This window comes from Buteo buteo, chromosome 13 (genome assembly GCF_964188355.1).
Source record: "Buteo buteo chromosome 13, bButBut1.hap1.1, whole genome shotgun sequence".
Lineage (NCBI taxonomy): Eukaryota > Metazoa > Chordata > Aves > Accipitriformes > Accipitridae > Buteo > Buteo buteo.
In genome coordinates, this window is record NC_134183.1 from 19,393,357 (window position 1) to 19,409,155 (window position 15,799).

General features: G+C 42.8%; 1 protein-coding gene across 11 annotated transcripts in view; it reads right to left on the reverse strand.

The window, feature by feature from the left end:
* MEF2A (myocyte enhancer factor 2A) overlaps positions 1-15,799 on the reverse strand; it is a 113,019-nt gene that overhangs the window by 92,236 nt on the left and 4,984 nt on the right. For 2 of the 11 annotated variants that reach the window (XM_075044996.1, XM_075044997.1), the window contains exon 2: positions 3,896-4,048. The gene's annotated coding sequence lies outside the window, so the exon portion shown is untranslated. Of the gene's footprint in view, positions 1-1,808; positions 1,928-2,312; positions 2,720-3,895; positions 4,049-5,386; positions 5,437-5,931; positions 6,050-15,799 lie in introns of those variants that run through there. The other 9 variants (XM_075045002.1, XM_075044994.1, XM_075045001.1 and 6 more) reach the window with 7 other exon arrangements.

Consider the following 15,799-nt stretch of genomic DNA (forward strand, 5'->3'; position numbering starts at 1 on the left):
TGGTTTAAACACACTTAAAAAATGGAGCAAAACAAGCAAATGTACAGGCTAAACGCTAATATATTTCTACCATAGTTTACAATCTGTAAAGGCCTTCTCACAAATAAATCATTAGAAATGCCAGAATATTAAAACTGGTTTAGATGAGATGCACCAGCAGAAAGAGAGACTGCCATCTACACTCAAATTGTTCTGAAGTAGAACCCATCCCTCTCACTGAAGGATTCTTCTTGTTTACTGATGACAGTCCTCTATTACTGCTGGTGGGCTACATCAACTACAGATTTAGAAAAGAGTTACGGAGGAGAAAAATAACTAACCAGTGCACTGGGTTATTTTCCTTCCTAAACTCCAAACTGAATGCCCTCAATCAAAAAAGGCTCATCTCCAACTGCCCAGCACTATTACAATCCCTTTAAAATCAAGACAAATTCTTCCATTCTCTCATTTTTGTTTTGCTAGTTAAGTAAGTATAGAATTTTAAAATATCATTTTATACTTATGCCCTTTAGTGACCAAAAGTGTTAACATGACATCATTTATTACAATTTTTCTAAATTATGTAATTGAAAGACATGCCATTTTGCACATATTCTACCACCTAAATGAAAAAAAATACTTTAAAAGAGGAACCTCATATTTCTCCCCCAAACGCAAATCACTTGTTAGAGAGGAGGAAAAAAACAAAGATTACATTCTTACATGCAAAGGGTAGAGATAAACATTTTAAATAATTTTAAAGACAGACAGAATAGATTAGAGGAACATTGCTCTGACACCTTTTGCACAGGTTGTTTAAACACTAGTTAGCAATAACAAAACAGAAATATCTATCAAAATATAGACACCTAGCTCCTAAAAATAAAAAAAGACTTGTATAAGGACCAATTATGTGTGGATGGTTAACATTATTAAGTTTGAAAGCTTATAGCCTTCCTCATGCTACATAAAATTTTACCAGACTGTAGAAAAGGTTTAAAATAAATACCATCTATATTACCAATTCCATACCACACCACTCTTCCCACACACACACACTACTGTTTACAAATTGTTCCTTTTTGTTGCTCCTTTGTACCTCCCAGAACCCCTTTCTTCCACTGTTCATAATAAATTTAGTCTTTGTACGACTACGGAACACAATGGCTTTACACTTAGCACTAAAAAAAGCCCTCTTAAATTGTCGTCCCCCCCCCGCCCCGAGAACTCCAGTTTCTCAACTCTGAAATTAATCAGCTGTCAAACAAGTCACTATGGATTAGTTTTTCCAAGCAGTTCCACTCTCCTCACCACCTAGCATCTCAAAAGCAGGTAAAAATTTACTGGAAAATATAGGTCCATAAACTCAAAAAAATTTACTGTCTTTCCCGTCAGAAATAGAACAGTCTCTTTTCTTATCCTCATGACTTCTGCACAGAGCTGCTGAACACAAAATCCTACTTGCAGTACAACACAGCTCTACCATCAGTCTTTTCCTCTGGACAAAACATCCTCTAGTTTACACATTAGCGACCAGTTTCTCCTCCCATTCGCAACGCACCTTTCTTTATGCGCCGTACAACTACTTAAACAATTTCTACCTTCACCTCCTCCCTCCCCGACCCCCGATCGTTTTCGCTAGCGTATACGGCGGACAGACTCCTAGAAGGGTGGGATTTTTTGGTTTGTTTTTAAACGTGATGTTGCTTACCCAACGTGGCTGCCGAGAAGCAGGACAAAAGGTACTTTTCCTCCCCGCCTTGCCAGACACACACGGCCCCCCCCGCCCCAAGCAGAGGGCTCGGCCACCCGGGCGAAGACGATCTTACCTCCGTGCTCCCCGAACGCCGCGGCCTCGTACCCCACCCTCTCTCCCTGGTGCACCAGCCCCCGGGCAGACTCCGCTGGCCTGGTCCATAAATGTCCATCCTCTCCTCTCTCCAGCGAGCGGTGCAGGAAGTTCTGGGGCGGCCCCGGCCGCGGGGAACTTGCCCACCCGCGGGACCCCGCGCCCGCCGCCCCCGCCCCTCCCCCGCCCGCCCCCCGCACCAACTTCCCCGCCAGCACCCCCCGCTCCGCTCCGCCGCCGTCGGTACGGCAGAGCGGGAAGGGGATGGCGGGGGTTGGGGGGGGACGACACGACACCCTCCTTCTCCCTCCTCTCCTCCCACCCCCAGCCGCCCCCCTCGGCGACTGCCCCCGCCCGTCACCCGCTGCCCCTGCCTCCGACCCCGCTCGCTCGCCTCCGACCCTCGCCGCCGTCCGGAGCCGCCGGGCTCAGGGAACGCCCTGCCGCTCGCCCCCAAAAGCGGGGACCCCCCTCGCTCGCTCACTCACCCGCCCGCGTCCCCTCGGTCCCCGCCGCCGCCGCTCCTGCCTCCTCCCCGCTGAGGCTCCTCAGGAGACACTGACACCGGCGCACGGATACCCGCTGGGCGCTATTTTTGGGAAACAAGGCCCAATCGGGGCCGGAACTACTTCCTCTGTCACACTCGCTTCTCAGGCGGCGCAGCCGTCTCCCGAGGATATCCTTCCGCTCTTTTCTCCGGGCAGCTCGGACGTCGCTGAGGGCGCTCACCCGAGCCGCGCAGGGGCGGGGCGGGGAGGGCAGCGAAGGGAAACACGAGGTGAACCTGCGCCCGGCGATGGGGCTGGGAGCGCCCCGCTGTACGCATCTAGCGTCCCCGGATTATTTTGTTTTACCATGGGGAGCGGCCGGGTCTACATTCTTCGCCGACCCAATCCTGCGGCGCCGCCAGCCGATAGGGCAGCGCGCCGGAGTGAAGGGGCAGCCGCGCCAATCACAGCGCCCGCAAGAAACAGAGGCGCCCGCCAACCACAGAGCAGTTGGTGGGCGGGGAGTAATGAAACGTGGAGGCCTTGAGTGACAGGAGCGCGCTCAATCAGAAAGGCGGCGAGGGAAGCGGCACCCAATCAAAGCCGAGCGTGTGCGGGCTTACTGCGAAGGAAGCCCTCGGCCGCGCCCCCTCCTGCCCAACCTTGGCGGCAGCGCCTGCGTACAAAGGCCCCGTCGTTCTCCGGATCTGCCCCGACCCTCGCTTCGCCACCAGTGACGCACGTAGCCAGGCCCGCCCCGCCGAGAAGCGGCGCATGCGCCAACGCTCCTGCCCCGCTAGGGCAGGGCCGCGCGCGCGCCCCGGCCCAGCGGCGACGGGCCGAGGGGGTTGCCGGGGGCAACAGCTGCGGGCGGGGCCTGCGGGCGGGCCGTGGCTCCGCCCCCTCCCCGCCCCCCGCCCACCGCGGTGCCCGGCGGTCGCTGCCCCGCGTGCAGTCGCCCGCCATGTCAGGGCCCCGCAGCCCCGTGGCGCAGGCCGCCCTCCTCGGGAGGAGGAGGAAAGCCCCGCTTCTTGCCCGGCAGCCAGCAGAGCTGCCTTCCCCCGCTCTCCTCACTCCTGTAACGCGAAGCTTCGCCCTTAGGGTCCAAAACCGTGTCCTTGAGGTAATTAACGCAAGCCTCGGGAAGTGGTCCCTCATCCTCTCACAAGACCTGATCAGCGGAGGGTGTAGCATGAGACTAACAGCAGTTACCACCCGCAAACAGCCCAGCTGCCTCTGTCTCCCTCACAGAAACCACCACCACTTCCCTGCTATGTGTGTGTGTATTTTATTTTTCTTTCTTTTTTTTTTCTGGCTTTCCGTGAAAATTAGTGCTCTATGGGGGACATGAGCTCTGTCTTCACTTTCAGGCTAAGGTGACAGTCCACCTTGGTTCCTCCTCCACCCATCTTCACCTCACATTATCTTTGTCAGAGTTCCCATTAATTTTGCTTTAAGTAGAAAAGACTACTTGGGAGTGCATAATAAAAGACATAAAATTGGCATCTTTCTCCTTCACAGAAGGCAGCAGCTGAAGAATGACCCAAAAATAAAATTTTGATGACAAAAAGATACTTGCCAAAAATCATCTGCGCTCTACAGCTTCTCCAGATTTATCCTGCAAGATACCCGCAGCCTCAGAGTAAAACGATGGGAGCCATTTCAAAGCACTAAATCACTGACGGAGAGTGCACAGCTCTTCTTCAGGACACATGAATCAAAGGTGCTTTCTCTGGAAAACAGAAATCAGAGGCTGTTCTTTGCATTTGGAAGACTATGTCATTAACTGAGTACAAAAAAGTAGCTCCACAAATGGTTACAGAACAGGATGCAAGAAATGGTGACACAAACGCCCAACTCGCAGTGTGATAACCACACCGCTGAAGGGAAGAAGCTAGATCCTCCAGGATCATTCCCAAAAAAATGAATGCAAATTTTCTGTTGTCTGTTTCCAAACATACAGCTCGAATGGAAGCAGTAATTCACAGCTCACAGAAATTTTGAAGTTCGGGATTTATGATGTTCAGTTTACTTGGGATTTAAATATATGGCCAGTAAATAAGTTGAACAATTTCTGAAACATCCAACTTTCATGCAGAACAGAAGTGCAAGAGTATGCACTTTTTACTGTGGATCTAGGAAAAAGCTAGTACAGGGTGTGAAAGACAAATAACAAAATACAGTAATTGCCATCTACTATGGTCTTTCCAAGCTGATTGTCACTGACTTATAATAGTCAGGAAGAGGTTTAAATGCATACAGTTTTCTTACAATTCTCAACATGAACAGTCCAAATGTCAGTGATTTTCATATGAATATAGTTTATACTCTTCTTTGTCACTCTACCTATCATCCATAATATCTGTAAGGTGTATTACTAGAATCTAACGATTAATACCATGAAATCCTCTCATGACAGTAATATGCTGAAAAGATGGTGGATAAAATCCTGAATTCTTTAACTTATAAAGTAAGACCCCAAAGCAAGGCCTGAGCAAGGACTTCTGGATATAATCATTAATTAATTTCAGTATCTAATCATATTATTCTAAGCTGGCAAAAATCGAGCAGGAAGCCAAAGAGATAAATAATTGGTTTTAATCTGTCCTTTTCAGTGGCACTACAAGAATAAGCATTGCATGTGTTGCTCAAGGGATTTCTATATATGCCTTGCAAACAATAGTTAAAGGGTATAGAGCAGCGTCTTTCCCACTGAAATGCATTCCTCCCTCAATTGAAACACTGCCCTATGTAACAATTGAGAAAAGGAAGTGCAAAATATGGCATCCAATTGAAATTACAGATGTTGTTTTCCATACGCAATGATGTGCTGCTACATCTGCTTCTGCAGCCCCCTCTTGGGACTGCTAGTGAAAAAGAATGGGTGGCGGGGGGGTCACAGATGTTCTCACATGTCACAATAGCATAAATGAAAAATCAGCCCTTAGGGTGACACAAATAAAATCATAGAAGAATTTACATATCAAAATGACTAAAATCACTACATGACTTGGTGGCCACATTCTGTGTTAGGTTTAATTTCCAGGAGAACTGCAGAGGCCAAACGCACCTGGAAAATCCAAAGGATGCAAAGCTGTAGGTGATTCAGAAATATCCACACTACAGAGAAAGAAATGACAATCTTTATAAGACCGTAGAAGCAACAACATAACAAAGCCCCAGAGAACATCACACTTCAGTGTCAACGTGACAAGTGAAAAATTATCACAAGCATCTGCTAGGATCACTCTTGAGATATAAGAGAACAACCGCTGAATGCATTTCTGCCCATCTTATGTACAACCCAGAGAGTAAAAAAAACCACCTGAAATCTCTTCCCTTGGCCAAATAGCAGCAGGCAGTGTAATTTCCATGATATCCAAGGAGAAATAAATCCAGAGAAATAGCAAATATAAAGAAAAATATGGAAAAAAGACACCAGTATTCTTAATTTTAACTAAATAGCCTCACAGTTGAATAGAGTCATCATCGAGCAGTTGTTACAGCAATAAAGCTTTCCCTTGCATCTCTATTCCAGTGCATTTCCACCTACCCATTCAAGGTATTTTGAAAGCAATACCACCAAAATCATATCGCCACTAACTTTTAACTTACGTTGTAGGACCTCCTTACAAAACACTCCAGAACTGTACCATGTCTGTTCCTCAGGCCTCCTTTCAAATGTTCCTTGTATTCCAGAAGTCAGCTTTTTCACCTCGTGTCCTGGAGAAAAATTCTTAGTCTCATGCTTCTAAAGGTGAACTTTGTATAAAAACAAAATGCAGGACTTTTTAAATTACAGATAAGAGGAATAGGGGATGTTACTTAGCTTTTGCATATTTGCCAAACAGATAAGTTATCCTTCATAGGGAAGGAGGATCTAAGAACAAGCTTTTAAGAACAAGGTTTCTTAAAATCACAGGCCAGATTAATTCCTAACATTGTTTTGCTTACAATGGTGGAAATGCTCTATGAATGAAGATTTTGTAAAGGACTACTTATTGCAACAAAACCAAATTGTACTCACAGCATTTCAGGATGGGAACTTACATTAGAAACAAAGGATAGGAGCAGGGGGGACTCCCACCTAGGGAGCAGGAAATCAGAGAGGAGCAGATAATGGTTCCTTTCCATTAACACTTTGGGTAACCCTGTTAACCCCATAATGACCACTTCAGTACAGACACGGACTTTTGCTCTCAGAAAGCTGGCTTGGAGCAAACTCCCCTGACCTCCCTACCTGTGGTTGGGAGTATTGCTGTTACACTACTATTTGGCTCTGGTGTTCCACTAAAGACAGATATAATCAAGTAAAGATTTCCTTATTTTAGTTAAGTCCAAATTGCCTGACAATGCATAAATTAAATTCACTCAATCCATTTCATAAACTGCCCTCTGTAAACCACTAATATTTCCACATTGTTATATGGTGCATTCAGTAATCTGATTGCCTTGGGAATATTTGTTTTTCCAAAACTTGTGGCCAAGGTACATGAGATTAGATCAGACACAGCTTGTCTAAGAATGCTGTAATGTGGGTGTACAGTATATTTGCTAGGTTTCAGTTACAGGTAAAAGTTCTCTTTCAAACTTTTCCAGCCAAGGGTTCAAGCTCAGTTATCTGAAGTTGTCTGTTGCAGCATTTGGCACTTTTCGTTTTGCTTTGCTGTTGGCCTTCTAATACTGGAGGATCAACACGGGAAATACTTGTATTGCATGCCTCACTGACTGCACGCCTGATCCATATCTCAGCAAAACCTGTGATATTTTATAGGTCCTCACAATGACAGAACACAAGTCTCTCTGGGATTCACGCTCTTCTGCTGGGATTTTCTCACCATTCTGCATGTTAACATGAACCAACAGCTGGGTTTAAGAGATCTGATATAAATAGTAACATCATGCTGCGAGCAAGCTTCTTGGAAAGTAAAGAAAATACGTTATTTAATGCACTCTGACATTTGCCTTTCCTCCCCTTATTCCTAAGCTGCATTTCTGTAAACACCCATAATGACAAATGCAAAGACATTGCCTTCTTCACATAGACATAACAAGTGCTGCCTTGAGCCCAGGAGATGATATCCAGAACAGCTTACCTCTCCCCTTAGCCAGACAGCTGGCAAATTCTGCACAGTAGGAAAAGGAGTCAGAGCGTGGATGGAAATTCCTGCTTCCAACAGCATTCAAGATTACAACCTTTGGTATTTTATTTTCATGGTTGCACTATGTTGCTTCAGCAACTTCCTGCTTTTGCCATATCTTTCCATTCATTAAAACTGCAGCTTGCAATTAAACATTCTGACATAACATAGCTGAGATTTTTTGGCAGCAGCCTTAACCAGAGGTTTTCAGAGTTTCCTGCAGACGGCTTTAAATTTTCATATCCTCATGAATGCTTGCCACCTTCTTTTAATAACTTGAAAAAATAAGCCTCTCTTAGGAACTTCATTGTTTCTGTATTTCCCCAGCACTCATTTACTGCTTTTAGAAATGTGTCATGCACATGTATATTTATAGAGAGAGCAAAGTGTACATATGCACAGTATAGTTTGACATCTTATAGAGAGCACACAGACTGCTTAGCAGATCTAAAGAAAAATAGTTATGTTCAATATTTTTGTTATTAAAATGTACTTTTCTCTTCTGATGGTATTGTATTATTTCACCCCTCTAAAAACAATCAACATATTTACTATATTATTCAAAAACTGCAGACCTTCATCTGTTAATAATTTTGTAGCTTTATACATACTATGACTGTCATATATTGCAACACTAAACTATTTTTATTATTTTTATGCAACAAAGTATTTCTTAGCATAGCTCTTGCCCTTCTTCCAAACAGCTATAATTTAAAAGGATTTTAAAGTTATTTGCATTGTTAAGGTGTAGAATGTATTTGGAGACCTGTTCAAACACTGCTTGCCATTATCTCTAATATAGATTTGAAATTGATTTAAAAGGGGTTCTTTTTAATGTTCAAACTGACCTTAAAGTCTTTTTTCTTCTAACATTACCTGGCAAATAAATTCTTAAAGGGATATTATCAATTTAAGAACTATGTTTTAGTCTGGAAAATTTTCCAAGAGATTAAAGAGAAAATGTCTCCTTTTTTCTCTAAGTTTAATTTCTATATTTGACAGCAGTATGTGTGGTCAGTATCCCATGCTGTTAGGAAACAAAAGGGACAGAAATAGATATAGGAGACCATAATACCTGAAAAGTCTTTGAACTACTTTTTAAAGTAGATTTGAAGTTGATGGGGCCTCTTCAAGTGACAAAAGACTCATGGAACTCTTAAAAGTCAGATAAGTTGCTCCTGACTTGTGCAGAGCACCCTTAGCTCTGACTGCAATCAGCTAGTGCTGCTCTTAAAACATAAATTTTAAAGCAATTAATTTATGAAATAAAGTTTCATTCTTAAACTTGGGCAGTTTACAAGGTGCATTTTGGGCCTTTTATAACGATGTCTGGACTCCTCAGTACAAGTGTGTCGTTGGTGTATTTCCCATTGATTTCTTTGGGGGTACCTGTAAGATGATTGCTCTGTGTCCCACAGGATAAATAATAGACATCTGCTTCCCTGCTCCCTCTGGTCCTTTCAGGTAAAGGCAAAAATGCCATTGATCCTCTGTTGAAGGTTTGCATTAGCTTGGAAAACAAGCCTTAAAAATTTAACCAGAGTGTTAACGTGGATCAACTGGTGTGCATTTCTGAGTTCTGTATCTGAACAGGCATTTGTTAAGGGGTTTATGGTTTTCTTGGCTGTGATTTAGGATTATTGCATACTTTCTCAACCCTTTACTAAAAATATGCTCAGTTCTAACCATGAAATGCGGCAGCACATTTGTTGCAGTCTCTGAAGATGGTTTCTTATCTGTCAAACAGTTTAGAAGACAAACTGGCACTGAGACAGCTCACCTGTTTCCTATGGTTACTTGATGATAAACTACTTCACAGACCCTGCTGTTGCATCTAGGACAAGTGATTTGAAACAGAGCTCCGATGCACATGTAAACAGGTCACCTCATGCTAAAATGCCATTTCATTTCCAAGACAAGCCAGCTGGCTTTGGTCAGAAAGTTCTTTTCTACTTGCGTGGGCACAAACTTTATCGCCTTCCCATCCTTTTTCTCCTGCTGTCACATGACTGCAGAGGTGGCAGTGGCTGATAGCAGAGTGAGAAGCAGTGTTCAAAATGTGTCCATGTTAGCCAAGATAATAATGCCTGGTCCTGCAGCCATGTGTTGAATCAATCCACATGATCTCACATAACCTAATGAAATATCTTTCCTTTCATTATATAGAAGCAGAGAAAGATTAACTGAGATTGAGTTCAAGTTATTGAATAAAAAGGAAAAGCATCCAAAGTTTTGGTGTTTGATCCTGTGTTTCACTGGCCCCAGTCATAGTTTGAAAGGGTCCAGACTCCTCCTGAGTTTGGAACTTTTGTATCTTTAATTTTAGTTTAGCAAATCCTGTTGTGTTCCTGGTTGGAAAGAAGCAAATTTCTTCTTAGCTCTCCCACAGGGTGGAGTAAGAAAACTAGTGTTATCTGGGAGCAAAGCTGAAAGTTTGGGATTGGTTTCTTTTATTGTTCATATTAGGGTTTGGTTTTTTCAATAGCTTTTAAGAAAGATGCAACTTCATCTTTAAATTAGACTTTAAAATGAAGGGTCTTCAAACTCTCCATAAAATGCTCTATAAACTCAATGGAAAGTCACTTACTAATTCAAAGATTTGACCTGCAAAACTGCACCACCTAAACAAAAACTAGAATACACAACAGGTATAGTTTAACTGGTGTAGAAGTGGTTTAAATCTGACTTATTACACTTTAGCCAAGCTGAACTGTTCTAAACTAGGTTAAAACCATTACTGCAATGGAAGCCAGGCTCTGAATTTACCATGCCCTAGCTATACCTTCCCCCTGGGTAAAAGAGGACGAGGCTACCTCAAATCACCTAGCATTTCACACAGGTATGCATATGGAAAAAGCTGACACATAAGGACTTGTTATCCCCACACTAATTTGTCCATGTGTCCATATCCATAGTTACACTTGTTTATGTAACACCAGTTTAAAATTATACTTTCAGGGTCTGAATACATGAATGAGTGATCTCATTCACGTACTGACATGCTTGACACTTTACCATGCCTCAACTGAGCCGTGGTAATTGACCATGTGTGTTTGCTCTTAGCCTGTGGCGATCTCAGATGGAAGAAACCAGTTTAGACTTTTCTTTTTCTTGGTCCTGAGGTTAAACTGACACACTGAACCTCACGTTTGCTGCAGGCTAAAGAAAGGCACGCTGCAGTTACTGTGCCTCAACTGATGTGCGGTAACTTGTTAAGTTGCTGGAATCGGACAGCATGCCTGAGCTGTTGGTTAAAATGGCATAATTGAGGGCATAAATCAGGTGTTAGTTCAGTTCAGTGCAAGTCAATTAGGAATGGATTTAAGGTAAATAGACACAAATCACTCTTAGTCCAGAATAAAAGTGGCTACCCAGCACCAGCTTAACTAAATCCAATACAGCTTAATCTAACATAAATGGAAAGACTTTCAACTAGCCATAAAAAGCCAAAAATCTTACGTGCATTGCCCAGGGCATGTGCATTCACTTCAAGCAACAAATACAATTGGACACATAAACAGAAAGTGAGCCCAATTCACAGCTGTCTCTGCAGACAATGTGGAGAGAGGGACAGAGGTAGCTGTGAAAGCAACAATACCTTCTCTGACTCTCCTAGCAGATTTGATACACTTATTTCCAGTTGTAAACTGCTGAAGGTAAGAACAGGTTTTCTGCGTTATCTCAGATATATGCACTCTGCCATCATTTAATAACAAGTATGTAACAATGCTAACATGATCCTAGTAAATCTTGATTGTGAACAAACTTGAAACAGCTGAGTTTGTTTTCATTCCTGGAGTTTGATGAGAAGTATTAAGGATCAGAAGATGATATCAATACTGAAAAGTAAATCTAGGTTTCATAAATTTTAATAAAAGAAGTGTTACTAGTAATTCAATCTAGCAGAAAAATCCCTAATGAATAAAAAGCAAATAAAGCTTGATTTTCTCAAATGGCTTCACCCTTCATCTCTAGAAACTGTTACTGAAATTAGGGAAGCATAGTTGGGATTAGTCATATAGGGACAATTTTTTAAATCCCTTACCAATGGGAGATTGACTTGGAGGAAGGAATTTAGCCCCCTAGTTCCCATTTCCTGACTGAGTTATCTCTTCTAAGAAATTCTTTTATGGAGAATGTCCGTGGGAAACTAGTCTGAATTCTTTGTGTTGTGTGCAATTTTAGAAGACTCTGTTATGGATCAGCATCCCACTAGGGAGGATACAAAATGCATATGCACAATAAAATAATAGTCTTGCCCCTACGACATACTACATAGTCCTAGCAGCAGGCTGTGCTTCAAATTTGTTCCTGTGTGGCTGTTGAGAATTAGTAAGGAGTCATCCTGCAGCCTGTGGGAAGAAATGCAGCTATTTCTTATGGTGGTTACTTGGCTTATCCATCCAAGGTAAAAATACATTGTCCTCCATGCTATGGGACTCGTGCTGTAAGTGCCCTTTGCCATGGCGTGAATTTTGGTCACTGTTTTTTTTCCCCCTCACTCCAAACAGCACTGTATGTACACTGCACAGTTGCAGCAGACCACACATTTTGAACACAGGAAAAAAACAAGCATGTTATTATCAGGATAATTGAGTGTTGGAAAGAAAGTTGCCTCCAGCACTTTGTCCAGATTAAAATCTCAATCAGTACCATTATCTGGGAAGTATCTGCAATGACACGTGTGCACTATGCATCTCAGTCAGCAATCTGGCCTATAGCATTTGCAGAAGCTTTAGCAATATCTTTAATGACCCTTACAAGTCCTCCATTTATTCAAAAGCTGAAATGCTAGTCTACGTGAGACAGAAACTTCTAAACCAGCAGATTGAAGTACTCCATGTAAATTGAGCAATTTCTGTTAACACATGTCAACTAAACCAGAGCTGCCAATCAGCCGAGCTGCTGCTCTGTGACAACAAACATCTGAGGTACTGGAGCCTGAAGTTAATCGAAATTATTTATTTTGTCATGGAGAACTAAGCCAGCAGCCATTGCTCTCACAGACATGGTTTTCATCTTCCCCCTCAACCAGAGTATACATGCTTTCTTCAGAGAAAAATAAATGTTATGTACTTAGCCTTGATATTAACCTTAAAAATTCAGCTATTACAGTTGATGTTTATTCTGCCTCTAGTACCAAATTACGCACACAAGCATAATTTGGGGATCACTGAAGGAAGAAAACCTAAACCACAGCTATTGTTAATTCAAGACCAAGCACTTCAGTTTGTATCAACGTGAAGTAACCACGAATATAAGAACTGTAGCTAATACTATTTTCCTCTCATCATGTTAGTGATCTGAAAGGTTCCTTCAGAGGATTATTATTTAAGAAGTGGTTCAATGGAAGAGTAACTAGTTTTGGAGTGTATACTACAAGACTCAGAATTGAGGGAACTGACAATAGCAAGTAAAGCAAAGCCATTTCCCCAGCACCATCCCTATACCCTACCACCAGTTGTTTCTTTTTTTCTGGTGCACATTTTGCTCCTCCATCATCAAGAGTGAAATTATCATTCAGTTACATTGCTGTAAATTTGGACGGGTTCCACTGACTGTTGATAGTCATTGCCTCCAAATGCCCTGGGGATGCATGTTATACTGCATGGTCTGTGTGGCTCCTTCTAAACAATGTATAGCTGATCCCTTTCTTTATGCCAGCCTGCTCGTGAGCCATGCGGCAGTGTAACGGTTCCAACTTCCTTCTGTGTCCTGAAGATTTTGGCTCAAGTCTTGCTTGTTTGCCATGAGAAGGTTCCAAAATAAGAAACACATTCATTCCTGCTCCCTTCTCTTCACTTGGTTACATTTAGTGTATCTTTTAGTGCTTTCCTCTCATCACAAGGCTGGGAGTGTATGCTGTCTTACTGCTTATGGAAAATATAATTTATGTACTGTCCCAAAGATTTGCTCGTATTTGAGCTTTTCTCGACCAATCTGACTTTATAGCCTATAGCTTTAGGTGCATCTGATGATTCCCCTTTTCCCCCTCATTGTTTTGGTTCATTAGTTTTAGCACTGCTGACACAAATAGTGCATTTCAAAAGGCATCTTTCCTGTGGGCTCTGTTTACTCGTTAATGTGGCTAAGTGTCATCTGAAGTCCTGGGTGACAGCTTGCTTTGCTTTAGATTGTGGCATTCCCATCTATGATTTATTGTATCTGAAGGAAAGCACAGTTACATCTGTAGGAACGTGAAGAAGAGTCATGGGAAAAGGCGAGTTGTCGGAGTTCTGGCTGTGAAGGGGACTGGGGAACTTGACATTTAGGTTCCTGCACAAGATGTAATTTCCAGCTGAATAGCTCAGGCACTTACACAGCTTCACTTTGGCCCCAGCTGTGCGCTAAGTGCAACCGACATCTCTCTTAAAAGCCGCTCACAGCAACCTGACTTGATGTGACTGTTTTGTTTTCAGTAAAAGGCAGAGGAAAAAGTTGCTTTAGTAAAGTAGCTGATAACCCACATGAACTGGATTGGAATATTTCATCCAGGCCACTCAGAAGTGAACCAAAGTGGCTGGGAAAATGGCAGATTAATCTGACAGCTTGCAAATAAAGTTTTACTGGAAACATTGCACACTGAGTCAATGGCTGTGTAGCTTCTGATACTGAATTATTGGTACAATCCCAGTTCTTTCTAATTAATCGCATTTTCCTCAGTTCAGGATTAATCAACATGTCATTTAGATGTATTCTCAGACAATAAGCACTATGATATGGATGTCAAACTATTTTAGGTTAGACTGTTTTCTATTTTTATCTTATCTATTCCATTATAGGACTAATGACTCAAATTCAGAAAAGGCAAGTGTTACAAGATATGAGCAAAATCCTGACTCCATGGAGGATCAGTGAGACTTGTTCCGTTCACCCTAATAGGGCCAGGATTTCACCTGATGGGTCTGTTTAATTAAAAGCTTCTTCCTGTTCAAATTGGAGTTCTATCCTCAGTAACTGAGACAGTTACTCAAATGCCTGCTTTTAAAATGCTTTAATGTTCTAGAAATGTTGCAAATGGGGGAACATAAGAGCAGGAAAGGGGGGTTACATGTTTTGAGTGAAACGTAAAAGAGGTCCCTTATTCACTGCACCATGATACTGCCTAGTACGTAGGATACTGCATTCTTAGTTTTTGCTGTGGATCCTTAATATCTTTATGTATCATTCTAAGATAAGCAAGACTGACTTTTGTGTATGTACTTACACATAACCATACCTGCTTTCTCATATTATACATGGCATGTGTACATACGCACATATATGTACACACACACAGTGCTTCCTTCATTAACGTTAAATAGTAATACGTGGTGAAACTTCTTAAGTGAAGCAGTCTTCAAAATTAAGACAAGAAAAAATTTTAGCAAGAAAAAGACAGCAAAGATATCCATCCAAAATGGAGACACCCTTTTTTCTTAGTTGAGCATTGGACTGCACAAACACATTATACGTGCATGTACACCTTTGCAGCTCAGAATTCAATGTGGACAACCAGGGGTCACATCATACAGCTCCTGCAGAAATTCACAGAGCCAGTGAAGGCTGAATTCAAACCCTCCCTGTCCATAACAAGTCACTGCCATCCAAAACAGAAGAGAAACCCTGGGTATGCCTACAACAGGGATAGCCAACTGGAGGCCCACAGAATTTGGATCAAGCCCACAAAGCAGTTTTCTTTGGCCACTGAGAAGCTGGCTGGCTCTGAGGCCAACCATGTGGTGTTGCTCTTTGTGCTTGGGGCAGGATGCACAGTAAGTTGTGTCTGCCTGATCTTCATGGGGTCAGCTAACCTGTCCTAACTGATAATAAAAATGGCTTTCCAAATCCTATGCAAGTTGGCTATCCTCATCTACATGCTTTCCTGCATGCAGATGAAAACTTGCTTTACTTGTGGTCTGAGCTGGCCAGAGCCCTCAGCCCAAGCTAATATCCTGCCTCTCAGCAGGCCACAGTAATTTGGGCACGTAGCACATTAGCTGCAGCTACATGGCTTCTGGTTCTCTTGGACAGCGGCCAGAGTAAGCTCGTATCTGCCTTCAAAAGACCATGTAGACATCACTTGTGTAGCTGGTAGTCAGAAGACCTATGACAGGAGTGGAAAAATACTGCTCCTGCACAGTGGAAAGCAGGAGCGTAGCTTGTGCTTTACAATCTCTCGGTGCCTTTTCTGGGGATCTTTAGTTCAGACCAAGATTGCAGAGTCTGACTAGTTTGGCCTAAAAGTCAGCAAGTTCTGTCTTTGCCAGTGTATGCCAAATGTACAAATGCCCACACAGCAGATCACGAAGTACCTTCCTACTTGAGATTCGATTACTCTCAAAACCCTGCCTAATTTCTCG